The 16,277-nt window shown below is 35.7% G+C and overlaps 1 long non-coding RNA gene across 1 annotated transcript; it reads left to right on the forward strand.

The window, feature by feature from the left end:
- The first annotated feature begins 558 nt into the window (after positions 1 to 558).
- Positions 559 to 15,431, forward strand: LOC149797207 (uncharacterized). The gene is made up of 2 exons (XR_016421785.1): positions 559 to 670; positions 11,088 to 15,431. It is a non-coding gene; the product is annotated as an uncharacterized LOC149797207 (long non-coding RNA).
- The last annotated feature ends 846 nt before the right edge of the window (positions 15,432 to 16,277 follow it).

A 16,277-nucleotide genomic window follows, 5' to 3' on the forward strand; every position in this document is an offset into this window, starting at 1 on the left:
TGGCAGACATGGTAGCGATATGACTGCAAAATCTTTAAAGCTACGTTAACAAATCGAAATCCAAATCCTGTCATTAAATTTCCTGAGGATATCCAACCAGCATCGCCAGCCAAACCCAGCTGACAAGTAGCCAAGTAACGGCAAGCACTCTGAGCACTGAAATAGGCACAAGGGTCTCTTCTACTTCATTTCCATCTCTGGCTTCGTTATTCACTACCACAAGTAAGATGATGCTAAATAATTATTGAGGCAGAATTGTATAATGGTCTGTACACTTAATGAAAAACTAGACTAAAATTAATTGAATGTATAATAACTTTAGTGTGAGATAAATGAGGTAATAATACTTTGATCAGGCTAACACTCTCATTTCTGTATTGTTTTCTTGTAATAATCTGACAGACGTTAACATTCCCACATTTAGAGGTATCTGAAATACTCTCTTTATGCTCATTAATATTAAGTAATGACATTGTTGCCTAAATGTTCATCTGAATAAATAATTGTCTCTCTGTCTGTCAACAAATTGCCACAGGATTTCCAAGCAGCATCACCAGTCAAATCCAGTTGAGAAGTAGCCAAGCGACGGCAACCACTCTGGGCTCTGCAAGCGTTTCAAGGGTATAATCTACCACCTTTCCATCTCTGACTTCGTCATTCACTACCACAGGTAAGATGACGCCAAATAATTATGAAGACAAAGTGTTGTAATCATGTATACATTCAGTGTACATCGCTCTAATGATTGAATGAAATAACGGTGATTTTCCTTTTCTCATCGTCCAAAAGGTTGAACACAGATGTTCTATCTGACTCCATTGATGAAAGCTCAAGCCACATGTTTCTACATGATTAGATATTAAACGCTAATTGAAAATGTTATTTGTGAATGATAGCTACCGATTTTGAAACGGATTAGATAACGGGAGAGACATCGCTATGGAGATAAGCTTTTTGAAGTTACCTCCTGTGTAAATATTTACTTTGGGTTAGAGACATCTGCTACTGTATCATTAACTGACTGGGCGTAAGACATTCTATCGTAAGAACAATTATGATCGACAAGTGAAGTGTTAGACTCAAGTAACCACATATGATTGCTATTAAGCTTCTTTGACGGATACGTATGATGTTTTTGAAAGCTACAAGAGAATGATAGGAGTTTTCTAATAACATTTTGTATGACACTGCCAGCTAACAAAATAAATTATATTGACTCAGCATATGCTGCCGTTACGGTAGAATGGACCGATCGGTCGAAATTTTCAGCCTTTAAGGAATCTTATAGCAAATGAGCAATTGTTCTATGCCTCGTACACTGGATCATTGGGAAACATAACATGTTCAGAGCGTTCTGTATCTTAATCTATATATCTGGTTGAATGTATTGACTTCTGGAATGATACCTCATAGTGTCTTTTTATATGACTATCTACAAACAATATGACTTGTTATACAGGTTGATTCTTGCCATTCATTTTCTGACACATGCCTAATCTGAAACAGTATGTACAGATGAATTATCTCCCTTATTCTTTAACATACTACTATAGCAAATCTCATTGACGTGACCTTTGTCTATACCATTTAACCATCTGTAGAATCGTGACATGTTGCCGGTGCTAATTTAATCAGGTGAAGCAGGGTGTGGGTTGTCTACGTGTATTTCTTTAATGTTACTTAATGTGGGTCAACGTTTTGAAAACTAACTTCACAAACTAGATTATAGTCTACATAAGGTATACTAATTTTAGAATCAGATAAATAAGGTAGTATTGCTTTGATCTGGCTAACATTCTGATCTCTGTTCTGTTTTCTTTTAATAAGTTGACGAATGTGAGCTTTCTCACTTTTCAAAAATCGAAAATAATGTTTTTTTGGCATATAGATGTGGGTCTATGACAATGTTGCCTGAAGTATCTTTTGGAGTAATAATAGTCACCCTGTCTGTCTAGGACCGATCCGGTGGCCTAATGGTTACAGCGTCATCCTCTAATGCGGAAGGTCTTGGGTTCGATCTCCGGCCGAGACATAACAAAGACAAACATTTGGTACTAAGAGCTGCCTCGTTTGGCGCTTAACATTAGTGTTTGGACTCGTCGGCCTGGTTTCAGGATAATGTGACTGGGTGGGACATCATGCTACATTTTTTAGGCGTGATGCCCCAGTGCTAGACATCACTATAACAGCCACATGGTCGACATCTTAGCGATGTGACTGCAAAATTGTTAAAGTTTCTTTAAAAAATCGAAATCCATATCCTGTCAAGAAATTTCCTTAGGATATCCAGCAAGGATCGCCAGCCAAACCCAGCTGACAAGTAGCCAAGTAAAGGCAAGCACTCTGAGCCCTGAAATAGGCACAAGGGTCTCTACTACTTCATTTCCATCTCTGACTTCGTCGTTCACTACCACAAGTAAGATGATGCCAAATAATTACTGAGACAAAATTGTATAATGGTCTGTACACTTAATGACAAGCACTGTACAACTTTACGGAAGGCTCTGTGAATTTCAATTTGTCATCATCCAAACGGTGGAACAGAGAGTGTCTGTCTTCGTGCATTGACTAAAGCTCGAATGATGTGCTTATTCAGCCGCTTGTGTTAACAGGCAATTGGAAGTTGTTTTTATGACTGACATCTACCGACTTTGAAACGTATTGATTAACGAAAGTGACCGCTATTTGGTGATTTGTTTTGAAATAAATTCCGGTCTAAATATTTAGCTTGACTTGGAGACATCTGCTGCTTTACCATTTCCCGACTAGTGTAAGGCATTATATAGTACTAAGATAATGGCTGACAGGTTAGTTTTACATGAAACGGATCGCCTATCAGTAATTTTTCAGATACTTTAGGATTCCCCAAATGCCACTATTCAATTTAGAAAGAGACTCACAGGTGTACGTTTATTATTCTCTGTATGTTATTGCTAGATAACTATGTTCCACTCACAAGACCAAGCATAGTCCATATGTAGGATATGATAGCGAAATTGTACTATTAACTGGTCGGGTTCAAGCTTGAGCCTTTAAGTAATGTTATAATTAAATGAGTGTCAAAGGTGTGAAATCTGATTTCACAAACTAGATTATAATCCACATAATGTATACTAATATTAGGATGAGGTAAATAAGGTAATATTGCTTTGATCTAGCTAAGATGCTGATCTCTGTTCTGTTTTCTTTTAATAAGTTGACGATTGTAAGCTTTCTCCCTTTTCAAAAATAAAAAATAATGTCTTTTTGCATATAATTGTGGGTCTATGACAATGTTGCTGAAGTATCTTTTGGAGTAATAATCGTCACCCTGTTTGTCTAGGACCGCTCCGGTAGCCTTCTGTTTACAGCGTCCGCCTCTAGTGCGGGAGATCGTGAATTTGATCTCTGGTCGAGTCATACCAAAGACTTACAAAGTTGGTACGAACAGCTTCCTCGTTTAGCTCTCAGCATTAATAGGTTAGTGTTTGGACTGGTCGGCCTGGTGTCAGGATAATGTGACTGGGTGGGATATCATGCTACATGTCTGCGTCATGATGCCCCAGTGACAGACATCACTATAACTGCCACATGGCAGACATCGTAGCGATGTGACTGCAAAATTGTTAAGCTACGTTAAAAAATGCAAGTGGCCTTTATGACTGATAAGTACCGACTTTGAAACGGATTGATTAACGAATGTGACCGCTCTTTGGTGATTTGTTTTGAGATAAATTTTAGAATAAGTTAAATAAGGTAATAGTGCTTTGATCAAGCTAACATTCTGATCTCTGTTCTATTTTCCTTCAATAAGCTGACGAATGTAAGCTTTCTCACTTCTCGAAGATCAAAAATAATGTATTTTTGCACATAAATGTGGGTCTATAGTAATGTTGCCTGAAGTATCTTTTAGAGTAATAATTGTCACCCTGTCTGTCTAGGACCGCTCCGGTGGTCTACTGGTTACAACGTCCGCCTCGAATGCGGTTGGTCGTGGGTTCGATCTCCAGCCGAATCATACCAAAGACTTATGAAGTTCGTACTAGCAGCTTCCTCGTTTGGCGCTCAGCATTAGGAGGTTAGTGTTTGAACTGGTCGGCCTGGTGTCAGCCAGTTGGTTGATTCAAACGTACATATTTTGGTATGGAAATATTGTCGGTAACATGCTGCATCGATATGATGTATAGGTTCCTCAAAATGTTTTAGTAGCTTCTTACAATCAAGATATATATCCAGCCGTTAACTAGGATCACATTAATTGTATTTCGGTCCCAGTCGGAACCACATATGCTCTTCACCAGGATATTTACTCATAGGTGCCCCATGCAACATTTCTAAAATACCAGCTACATTATCGCTGCTGACTTTGCTAAGGAACGTAAATTTTCTTGCTCCAGACCGAACAATTTCTCTCGATATCAGCTCGACCGTTACGTTTTTCAAACCGCTCTCAATTTTGCTGTACGTGCAGAATATGAGTATATCATGTGCTATACAACAATAATGTTGTACAAACATTGTAATTTAATATGGCATGAGAGAAATGGAAATCAACGATCTTTTTACCGAAATCGATTTCTGAGCGGAGGCAATGACTAAACCAATCAAGCATAGTTCAGATGGAACTGGAATATTAGTGTTTCAAATTCGGTTCTCACGTTAATCAGAGGCCAGCTCGGATCTGGATTAAACTCACTTGTTGTTGAATATGCTTTCAGCTGGTTAACGGGTGATCTGTTGTATACAGATGCACAGATGCACTGTCAGCGGACGATAATCCGTATTGTGACATATTCAGACCTTTTATGAAAGCATTTCTGAAGTTTAGAGGCACAGCCACCACAGAAAGCAGATCTTCCGTCGCTAATTTATTTTCCATAGCTGATGAAGTTCGTACTGTTGACGACGTTTTGACCCGAATAATCTTTACGACCATTTGATGACTTACGAACATATTAGCACCAAAACACTGAATCTTGGAAGACATAAGATTAGTTAGAAAACCTGTTGGTGTAGACTCTAAAGACATCCGTCGTAGGTCTCAAGCAGCAAGCACGTCCATACGAACCAGAAATAGTATCCGAAAATGATCTCTAATCAGAATAGACAGATGCACCTGCACCTACACGTATACTCTTGTACTAATCGCTAACTAAATGTCAAAGAAAACGCGCAACATCAACAACTTAGAAGAGGAGAAGGGTTTGATGGATGATGCGAGTCTCAAAACCTTGCGGACGGGATGGAATCACGAGTGGGATTGGTTCGCGCGATTACCTAAGCATCAGAAGCCGTTAACGTTGTCGCATCGATTTGTTAGAAGTTGGTAACCAATATCATTATTGACCCGGAAACGTTGCTCACGTTGATGCATGAACTAAATGAAGACATATATATGTTATATGACGAACACACTGATGATGTGTACTGATGCACTTCCCATTGAAACATTTCGTGTTGAGACGCTAAATTAAAGCCTTGATGCAGCTTTACCTCACAATCTCATCAACAAAAGTATAATTGTATGCGACACTATCTACACTTATTACCCCAATGAAGGCTGCACTCTCGACATTCTATCGACGTCACTGAGCGTGTATTACAATTGTCCTAATATCCGACAAAGATGTTCAGTGGACATTCCAAAAATAACACTATTGTGTTTTCGTCTGACCTTGGTTCCACCTGTGATACCTCTGAATGAAGAGATTAGGCGGTAAACATCGTCGCACACGTATCTGGTATCTTTCGCAAGTGATACCATATTTCGACAGCCAATATCAGATCTGCCTCGACACTTCAGATCAACTGAGGAAGCGGGTTCGACATGGACCTAACGCTGAAGATAGATTAAAAAATAACTATTATCTAAACCCGTCCAAGTAGTGATCAACACATATGAAGAATAACAAGTGCATAACACGACTCGGTATTTTCTATGGTTTGTGCTTTCTTGGAAATCGAAGGAATGTACAAAACCTTTTTTGGTAATCCTGATTTCGACTGCAGGGCGAAGATTGGATTTGCTAACAATATCATTATGGCGTTGTTCAGCAACGAGCATTATTGTATTGATGGACTGGATATTGAAACATGCTTGAGCAATGTTACTATTTCTGCGATTATTATCGGTGTCACTAGTTACAGTGAAAATTATTCAAAATCAGGTGGCCAGTCTCTGATACTTCAAAAGACGCAAACGACAATGCAGATCACATCCCAAATGTCCACAATCAATTTACAGGATTTTTTCGTGGACACAACTCGTTGGTATACCTGACAGAGTTGTTGGTTTGGGCGCCACTATATGTTATTTTCTGATCGAAACACGCAAGCACATTATATCAAGAACACAACAAAAATTATTCAATTTGGAGTATTGACGGTGCTGAAGATATCAGGGTTATATTGCCAACATTAACATTGTGAATGTATGTGTTGATCACTTTAATGTCTGCATAGAACGCTTGCCATTATTTATGAGCTCTCGAGGCACAGCACCTTTGTCATTTCACGCTCTCACGACAGACAGTGTATAAACAGTAATACAGTTTTCATGGAAAACAACTACTCCACAAGGTGCAAACAAACCATGTGAGATATTTGTGACATTTCAAGCTACGACGCTTGTAAATGATACGCAGGTACGTAAGAAAATTGCATTTTACAATTTAGGAGTACATAAAGTTTCTCTATGGTTTAATGTTCATCATGAACCATCGAAAGAATATGTGCTTGAGTTCGGCAAGACGTTTTGCACGTGCACATCAGAAGCTATTATCATTCGTGAACCGAGGTCAACATACTGAGAAAAGTTAGATTTATCAATGTGACTGAACTAGTTTCTGTTCGATTTTATCATTTTCATTGCAACAAGCGGACATGGTTAACATATATGTGATCAACACACACTTTCATGCACGTGTATGCTATCACTTCGTTCCTAATTGCAGACGTATCTCTGTGATTCGTTCGTCTAAGCTGCTAATATTTGAGGGCGTTGGTCGCCGGATAAGGGTCATTAGAACATCAATTAAAAACTAATATAATTTTCTCAAACAAATAATTGATCCTGTCACTTATAAGAAGTATAATGTCCTATCATGAAGTGAAGTATGGTTTAAGCACAAGGAGCTTTCCCCCCAAAATCGCAATAGAATTATATCGTGTGATCCTGCTCAAGCGTTCAAAGTTAATTGAAAATTGCTCCTTGTGGGTGAACTAAATGCAACTTAATACGGTTAATGGAGCCAAACAAAGTAGTAGGACATTAACATTATTCATTTAATAGGTGAGGCATGTATGTTATCGGCTGCGGCGCCCGTGTGTGTGTCGAAACTGCATCCGAGATGGCTTTGAGAAAGACAGTAAGTGAAATAATTGGCCATTTTTTCTTCGAAAACTTTCCCGATTACATTAACATTAGGAATATTAGAGCGCATCCAGCCCTCCCAAAGCCATAAATTTGTTTCATCTGTCTATATTATATTGGCAAATAACAATACAAATTGACAGGTACCTTTTCTTGCCGACTGCAGGTTGTCCTAGCTTTAAGCTTTCGCTATGAACTGACAAGATATCGTTTACTTGACTTCTCGAAATCGGGTTTGATTTGTATTCCATCCTTTGAGGTATGTCTTATTTTCAGATGTATTAAGGGTTATTTTACACTGGTATATATAAAATTGTTCACATTTTGGCCATAATTATGCAAGTTTGTTTTCACGTATGCGAACTTAGTTTCTGGGTTCCCTGACAGCATGGTCGACAGCATCCTCGACAAGGATACATTGCATTATCACGTGTTGATGTTCGTTTTCGCTTGTGCCGTATGTTTATTTATCAGCCCTGGTATGTGGATGTCATTGACGTTTTTCACTCAATTACCTTTATATTTTTGTCATCTTTCTTACTTTGTCCTTTCATAATCTACCATTACGACTATATGCTAAGAGGAAAATTGAAAGCCAGCGACAATCGCATGACTCATGCCTGGCATACCAAAAGTGTACAGTGTCGGCTACGTGCTGAATGTGCGCCAGTTAGCCGGAAAATGCGTAATTGACAATTCTAGGAAACTGTAAAAAACATGGAGTGACATGGGAACTAAAAGGAGCAGTGTATTCCTAATAACGGATGGCCTCGTAACCATTTGGTGGTGAAATCTCGCAAGGGAGATGACGAGAAAATGTTAACACCATTCCCAAACAAAACCTACAGTTCCACGGTCATTGTTACATTGCGGTATTAAGGAAGAGAGAATATAAGCCAAACCAAATACCTATCCGATCTTCTGTCCATTATGAATTAATGACATTCATTCTTTGTCCAAGTCTAAACTATCATGGTAATGATGGTACTAAATTGGCTCAGCAATGCTATATTGAACTATTGTCAAGAGTGTAATTGGTTCACCTCTCATCTAAGTTCTGCTACTTCACTGCATTTGCAAAGAGTAGGCAGAATAAGCTAAGACATGCCCTAGCCCTATTGGTGGACCCTTCTACATGCAGTAACGACAAGATGGGTCAGACTTTCATGACTGTTCCTGCATTTTTTGCACAGTTGTAGTAGTTCTCCTAAGGCATTATGATCGGTCAGGTATTATCGTTACCTATTGGTGGTGGTAGGGATACCAGCTCAAGCATTGTGGATTTACTATATTGTTCCAGCTAATCTAGATCAATATAAGGGTCTATGATGTGCAAACAATTGCCACTACTTTGACTAGAATGTTGGGGACGTTTAGCATCTCTACGAAAAGAGACATAAGATAATATTGGTTTGTTTTCTTCACGTTCATGGTTCTTTTGTGTCTTTTCGTGTTCTTGTGAGACATAAACAAACACTCTGTGATAATACTGTTCGGAAGTTCTCTTGGGAAAATAATTTGGTCATTGGTTCTCAAACACAGAATATCCAAACAACATCCCCATCCAAACCCTGACCACATGTAACCAACCCACGGCTGCCACTATGAGCACTACAAGCGCCCCAACGGCATTTCCTACCACGTGTCCATCAATGCGTTATTAGTTCGCTGCCACTGGTAAGATGATACCACCTAATGATGACAATACAATGGTACAACAATGTACGTGAGAGTTACATTAAGTATCAACATTGTATATAGTAACTGAAGGTAATGTGATGTGTATTTTGTTATCATCCAAACGGTTTAGTGTAAAGATCACTGTGTTTCCATTGAATAAATCTCTAAGGGCTAGCCTTTTGAAGACTAGATATTAGATGCTATTTAAAACTGCAATTCTCGGAGTTTGAATACAATCTGTTAAGGACCTGTGAAACACTATAGAAGTAAGCTCTTCAAGTTACTGCTTAAGTAAAGAGCATTTGCTATCAAACTGGGTATTATACATTGGAAATTACTTGATGCAGTTATGGACAGGTGAAGCTTAATACGCAACTAATGCAACTAACTCTAGTGAAATGGAGAGAATGTTCGATACCTTAATAATGAGTTACAAAGCTACAAAGTTGGCATAATCTGGAAATACTATTTATGTTCTTTGCTTTTAACTAAGTTGATGATGCTTTCAGAAATTATGTACTTATTGAGTTTTGTCTCTATTTGAAGTTTCTTTAGTAGATATAACAGTCAAAACTGTCTGATAACATATAACAATAGGATATCATAGCAGTTATTAGTTCGCACTCTTCTACCATTTAAACGATAACGGCTAACGTTTATGAAGACAAACAAGCACAGTCGTCTTTCAAAGTAATAATGCTCTCAAAATGAGCATCGATGTACGTTGGTGATATTTAAACTATGAATATGTATTTCAAAAAGGTTCATTGTCAGTAAGTTTGGGAGAAGGCTGCATTGATTTCATGTTTTATTGGTCTGATGCTTATGCAGAGGTTCTGATGTAAAGGGATTCCAATCACGAAAATACTATGTCTGAAATTGAGTTAAATTGTTATGCTCCTAAAATTGTATGAATATTTTAGGTTTCCTAGCTTATGATCAATTGCATTTGGTCAAAAACAGAACCATAGTTGCTGCAACAAAAATCGCAGCTGCAATAAATAAGTGCTACGTTTTTGTCTTATAATATAATTTTAACCCCAAACATGTTCCAGTATAATTGCGTTTTTGTGAAGATGCTGTTGTTATTCGAAATTAGCTTTGGTCGCGGAATTACAATGAGCAATAGGTTATGAAATCCATATAACTATGAAACGCACTATTTGAATATGTTTCTTTTATTTTTGGAGCATTTCGATTTTTTTAAAACTAGTTGCCATGAATGATAAAGTATTCGTCATGGAGATGAGATTGATAATGCGGTTTTATACATTTCTTCGTGTGGTTCATAAAAGGCTTCTGCCAATTCCCAACCGACCCCACCCCGCATCCCGTGTTTAATTCCAGGCTAAATTTCTATTAAAATCTCTCTCTCTTTCTCTCTCTCTCTCTCTCTCACACACGAGTTCAAGGCCCATAAATTATATATATATATATATATATATATATAAAGAGATATATATATATAAAGATATATATATATATATATATATATATATATATATATATATATATATATATATATATATATATATATATATATATATATATATATATATATATATATATATATATATATATATATATATATATATATATATATATATATATATATATATATATATATATATATATATATATATAAAGAGATATATATATATATGTATGTGTTATTTCTCAATTTATATGGAACATAGTTAGATCTGTTTTGTCATATATTATACAATGCGGAATTCACCTTTCCACATTCATACAGGTGTCTCCTGCTAAAGCGTTTCGAACATGTTATAATAATATTGCAGATTATTACATTACCATTCAATATCCGTACATTAAAACATGCCTTTGTTCTTACCTGATGCTAGATGTCGTTAGTCTACATATGGCATTTTAGAACTGGTTGGGTGTTTCAGAAAGGCTTTATAAACAGTTAGACCTCTGAATCTGCTAACCATATATTGTATCCTGTCCACACTTGCGAGCGGCCTAGTAAATGCATGTGTGAGTTTCGTGTGATAAACCCTTTTTTGTTCAATCTAATCCACGCTTATTGCAGGTTCTTTAAAGTGGGACAATCAGGTCTAAACCGCTGTTGGTGCTGTGCTGGGAACCCTTGTATTATAATGTGTGGTTGTCGCAGCTATTTGCAGAAGAATGACGTAACAAACAGGTCCAGATGTGAACACAAATAGATGCAAACTTTAAAAAACTCAAACCTTCGCAGAAAGACTAGTAAATTATATATTTGTCATGCTTTCTAGTCATTTTAATTCTTGCTGTGAAAATATCATACAATGTTTTGGTTGTTCTATAAACTAACTCTTATGTTTCATACCAAGACTGTTCCATATCCAATATAGAAATGATTACAAATGCATATAGCAGTGATCTGTGTCTGTTGTGAATACACTAAATAATATGTCGCCCTAAAAACTTTATTAGGCTAGCGTTTCTCACAACATCTTATGTTTCTTTCACAATGGAAGCAATACACGTATGTAGGAAACTATCAGCAGTATTTTGTCGGTTTTTGCAATTATTTCGTATAACACGACAGATAAAACATGTTCAGATGTTCAAATGGTCAACATATTTTATACTGTGTTTCTATGTCAGATTTTTCTGGTCGTTAATGTTCCCAAAGATATCCTTATATTTCATGATTGTTTAATACGACACGTAAAAGTTTTGTTTACTTTTATAAGAATATTACTAAAATAGCTCACAGTAATGATACTTGGACACTTTTCAAACTAAATATTCGATTCAAAGTTAAATAATGCAATAATTGTAAAGAGAATGAAATTAAACGCTCTGATATTACTCCTAAAATCAGATTTCCATCTGGATCCCACGAGACAGGGAAGTCATCACGTTTTGATACCAACCATATATATATATATATATATATATATATATATATATATATATATATATATATATATATATACTAAACGGAGGAACGAAATGCCGAATGACCCTGTCACGATGAAACGAAAACTAATGTATACTCATCATAAAGACGGTCTACCTGATGTAGACTGAGTATCTCCATACATACTCCGTTTTATTAAATATGAGTGCATATCTCCTATTGACTTGTATTCGATGCAAAATACACGCGTACATTTTGTGAGAATTGCATTAACAACCATATTATTATCGCCGGATTTGGCCTATACTAACATAAGCGCTTGGGTTCAGGATTAGAATTTCACAGATGCAAGGAAACATGCATGGTTTCTGAGTTGTTTTAAATTAATTTAAGTTAAATCTGAAAATGCACTAAAAAAAATATTCAATATTCTTTTTAAAAGACGAAAGAACATACCAATGACTGACAAGGACAGATTATGAAAATACGTGGGCAAGTAAATAACACTGAAATCAGAATAAAGTAAGTTCCGTATATATATTGCAGTCGGGAATTTCTCCGCACCTAAAGTTTCTGTCTCCAGCATTGAAGTGAAAGGCATACCGAATTCGACCGATGGACGACAATAAAATACTGAAATGCTTACCATTTGAAAAGAGGCAATTGTCACCAGAATATTCTGTTCAAAATAATTTTAATATTGAACACACGGGATACCACCCCTGTGTTTTCATGACTAGCGATATGTCGGCTTATTCTGCGCACAGCTTTGAAATGTTTATCCATCGATCTATAGAAATGAAATACATTACATTGGACTGTTTCTGTCAGCAGTTTAGTCAAGTAATCAGTTCAGGTTCAAAGCTAGGTTTACAAAATTCAACGTAACAATGCCAATAAATGGCATGATATTGAGCAAACTAAACCGATCTTATAAAAAAATTAGTAACGTTCAACATTTTAGAAACAGACTATGTGCCTGGGAATTTCCTGAGAATACCGTTCTAGCGGCACGTTGACTCGTTTGGATAGCAGACGATTTTGTACATGTGGGACAACTTCATGCAAAATTGGAACTTGGATTAAGATGCAATATTGTTTTAAAGTATATATTCCCTTGTTTTATATAATGTACATATTTGTATGATTCCAAAAAGGTACATATTAAATATGATTTTCTGGGTTACAGATTTTAGAAGGTCATGGAGTGAGTCTTCATCTTGACATTTATAAATCACTTTCCTTAATTAGAGTGTGATCGTTTTTTCTTGATACAAAATGGATTTGTGACCAAAAGAAGCACGTGATTCAATGTTAACAGAAACGACGTATCGATGCGCAGAATTACCTTACCTTATATATATATATATATATATATATATATATATATATATGAAAAGCTATATTTTCCACCTTTAAGAAATAATATTCAGAAGCTGAACAAAGTAGCACGTGATAATTCATTAATCAATCAACCTGACTGAATACCTGTAATTATACATTTTAGCTGCCATATTTATGGAAACGGGCTAACGTTATACTGCTACCCGTTACACATTTCTGTTAATAATTAATTCATTTCTCTTTATGTTGATGTCTACAACAATGAACGTATAATGTCATTAGAATGAACAACTGTTAAGAAATGAACAGACCGAATAACTGAAAGACAAATGGATAAATAAACAAAGATGATACAAGCAGAATAGTTTCCTTTTTGTTATAACATTATTGATTTGTTCTGTATCACTGTTTATATATATATATATATATATATATATATATATATATATATATATATATATATATATATATAATTTATTGAGGACTTGAGACAATAACGCATTGTAATGAATGGCATTCTCTTAATCTCTGAAATTTAAAAAATCATTACTATGTTTTAATTTCCAATTAACGTCAGGATAATGATGTAGTAAATACTTTTTAAAGGAATATGACTCTTACTGACTACACTGATATAATAAAATATTAAATTGAATTCTAAATGAACGGAGAATCACAAACCGAACTTCTTTAAATGAACTTTAAAACAATGAACCCTACATTGAAACATTCTAGTTTCCGTTGATTGTGCATCAGTTGTGTGTAGGACTAGCATAACTGTAAGAAAGCATGGGCAAAACTAACATGTCCCTACAAAAAAAAAACAACGTTTGGTTTGCGATTTGTGCCTAAAACCAACTAATCAATTTCTCTTCTTTTTATGAGTAACTGGCCACTTGAGATAATACTACCAGAGGTTACTGGTAAGTATTAAGTGCAAAACAGTTGCATGTGTAAATGAGGTTCCCCGTCGGTTATAGACATAATTAATAAAAACCCAACCCAGTATTTTGTATCTAAATTAATTTTGAAGTACAAATATTTACTTTGCATTTACTTTACTTAAAGTGTGTCGACTTTGAGATTATTGTCATTACATTTCATTACAAAAAGGAACGTTCCAACCAGCCCCATGCTAACTTCTCGGCACACTGAGAAGTTTGGATTAAGATTCATTATCGCTGCTACAAGTTTAGCAAGCATGAAACAAACATCAGAGTCGCATCAGAGCAGCCATCACAACATCGATGAATGTGTGTGACTTTAACCCAAAGGTTATAACATTTAATGATCGTGTCACATAATTGATTTCCTTTCTCGATATTAAGCGAGATGATGTCTTCAAAATGTAACTATAGGTAAAAAAGAAATTGGAGTTATAGGTTGAATCTTGTCTTAATGGCATTTTCAATATTGTTTACCTAACCTTAACTTTTTTTTCCCGAGTAATCGTAAAATAAATCACATTCGATTTACAAATTAGTTATGAAAGTATCTTACACATCAAGTTCTTTTTCAACGAAAACGAACGCTGTGGTTGAAAAATTCATATGATTTAATGGCCATTCACCAAACTTACCTGATGATATCATTGATTAGAATTAGCATAGTGACGAAAGTTAGTAAACGGTATAAAGATGTCGGAATAGAGTTCTCCCAATCGTCTGACGTCAGAAAGACCCCTTTCTCTTAAACAAATAAATCGCTCGTGGTATTTCGCTATCTTGCGTATATATCTAAATGAGTGTACATGACACATTGCAAAGACAGGTACCAAACACAAGAACCATACCTAAATAAGAATGGATTACAAGATATCAACACAGCAATGCAGCATTTATTGCTTCTCCATACACTGACAGGTAATCGCCGCTCAGATAATAGGAGCTAAACATATACGATACACACACAAAAAGATATTTGCTTTGTTCCGAATCGGAGGAGAAAACAAGTTTTATATCGCGTAGGAATATGTCAAAACCGTTAGACCGATACGGGGTCAGGCACATTATAAAACGAATTATTTCACACCGCTCGGAACAAAGCAGGAAATACGATTCTCTATCAAAATATTGTGTCGGATGTATACAGTGGTCATATCAGAAGCGTTTTGTAATAGTTGCAATTACTTTCACAGTACAAACTTGTAAACAAAGTCGGAAATAAAGGGTTAAACTTGTCGGTATTTGTTTGTTAAATTTATACAATTCTACTTTTAGTCTGGGTTGCTAAAAGTTTTTTTGGTTTTTCGTTTCTGTACTGTAATTTTATCGTTAAGCATCAATTTTAATATTGTCTAGTCCTCCGGCTATTGGAGATGTAACATCATTAACTATTTAAAACTATTTAAAGAATTCGTTTTGCCCTCTTGTTGTGCCTTATGCATGTGGCAAGCATATATATATATATATATATATATATATATATATATATATATATATATATATATATATATATATATATATATATATCACAATACAAGCTTTAAAAATTTGTGATGTGTTTTCGAATCACTTATCCTTTGCTCGTATTTACGGAGAACATGCCTGTTTACGATATGACCTAAACGTCAGGCACATCACCGAGTGTAGACAAGATATTAAATGTTTGTTTATATTTTTTTTTACTGTTGATATGAAGTAATTATGCATTTAAATGTTACTTATTTGTGTTATTAAAATACGTCTGGCCTTATTTAATACTTATATATACACACAATATGCATTAAATGGTAGGCCTAGATAATCCTAATAAAAATACTCATTCTGAAATAAGAGCGCAAACACAGCTAAGGGCTAAGGAACTGAATAGCCTAATGCAGTATTTACTGGAAGACAAACCTATATGTGTGCACTAATGGAACCGGTAATGTCAGTGCATCTTTCATGCATCTTTGATGACAACTCTTGACCCATTCGCTATACCCGACCATTTGTTGAAATTTGCGCTGGTAGTCAAAATCCCTTCTTGCACCATATGTAGAGTCGGCACCTGCGGTGACAAGAGGTAGACCTTTTCCACATCTAC

This window comes from Sinohyriopsis cumingii, chromosome 6 (assembly GCF_028554795.1).
Source record: "Sinohyriopsis cumingii isolate HCF-2022 chromosome 6, ASM2855479v2, whole genome shotgun sequence".
NCBI lineage: Eukaryota > Metazoa > Mollusca > Bivalvia > Unionida > Unionidae > Sinohyriopsis > Sinohyriopsis cumingii.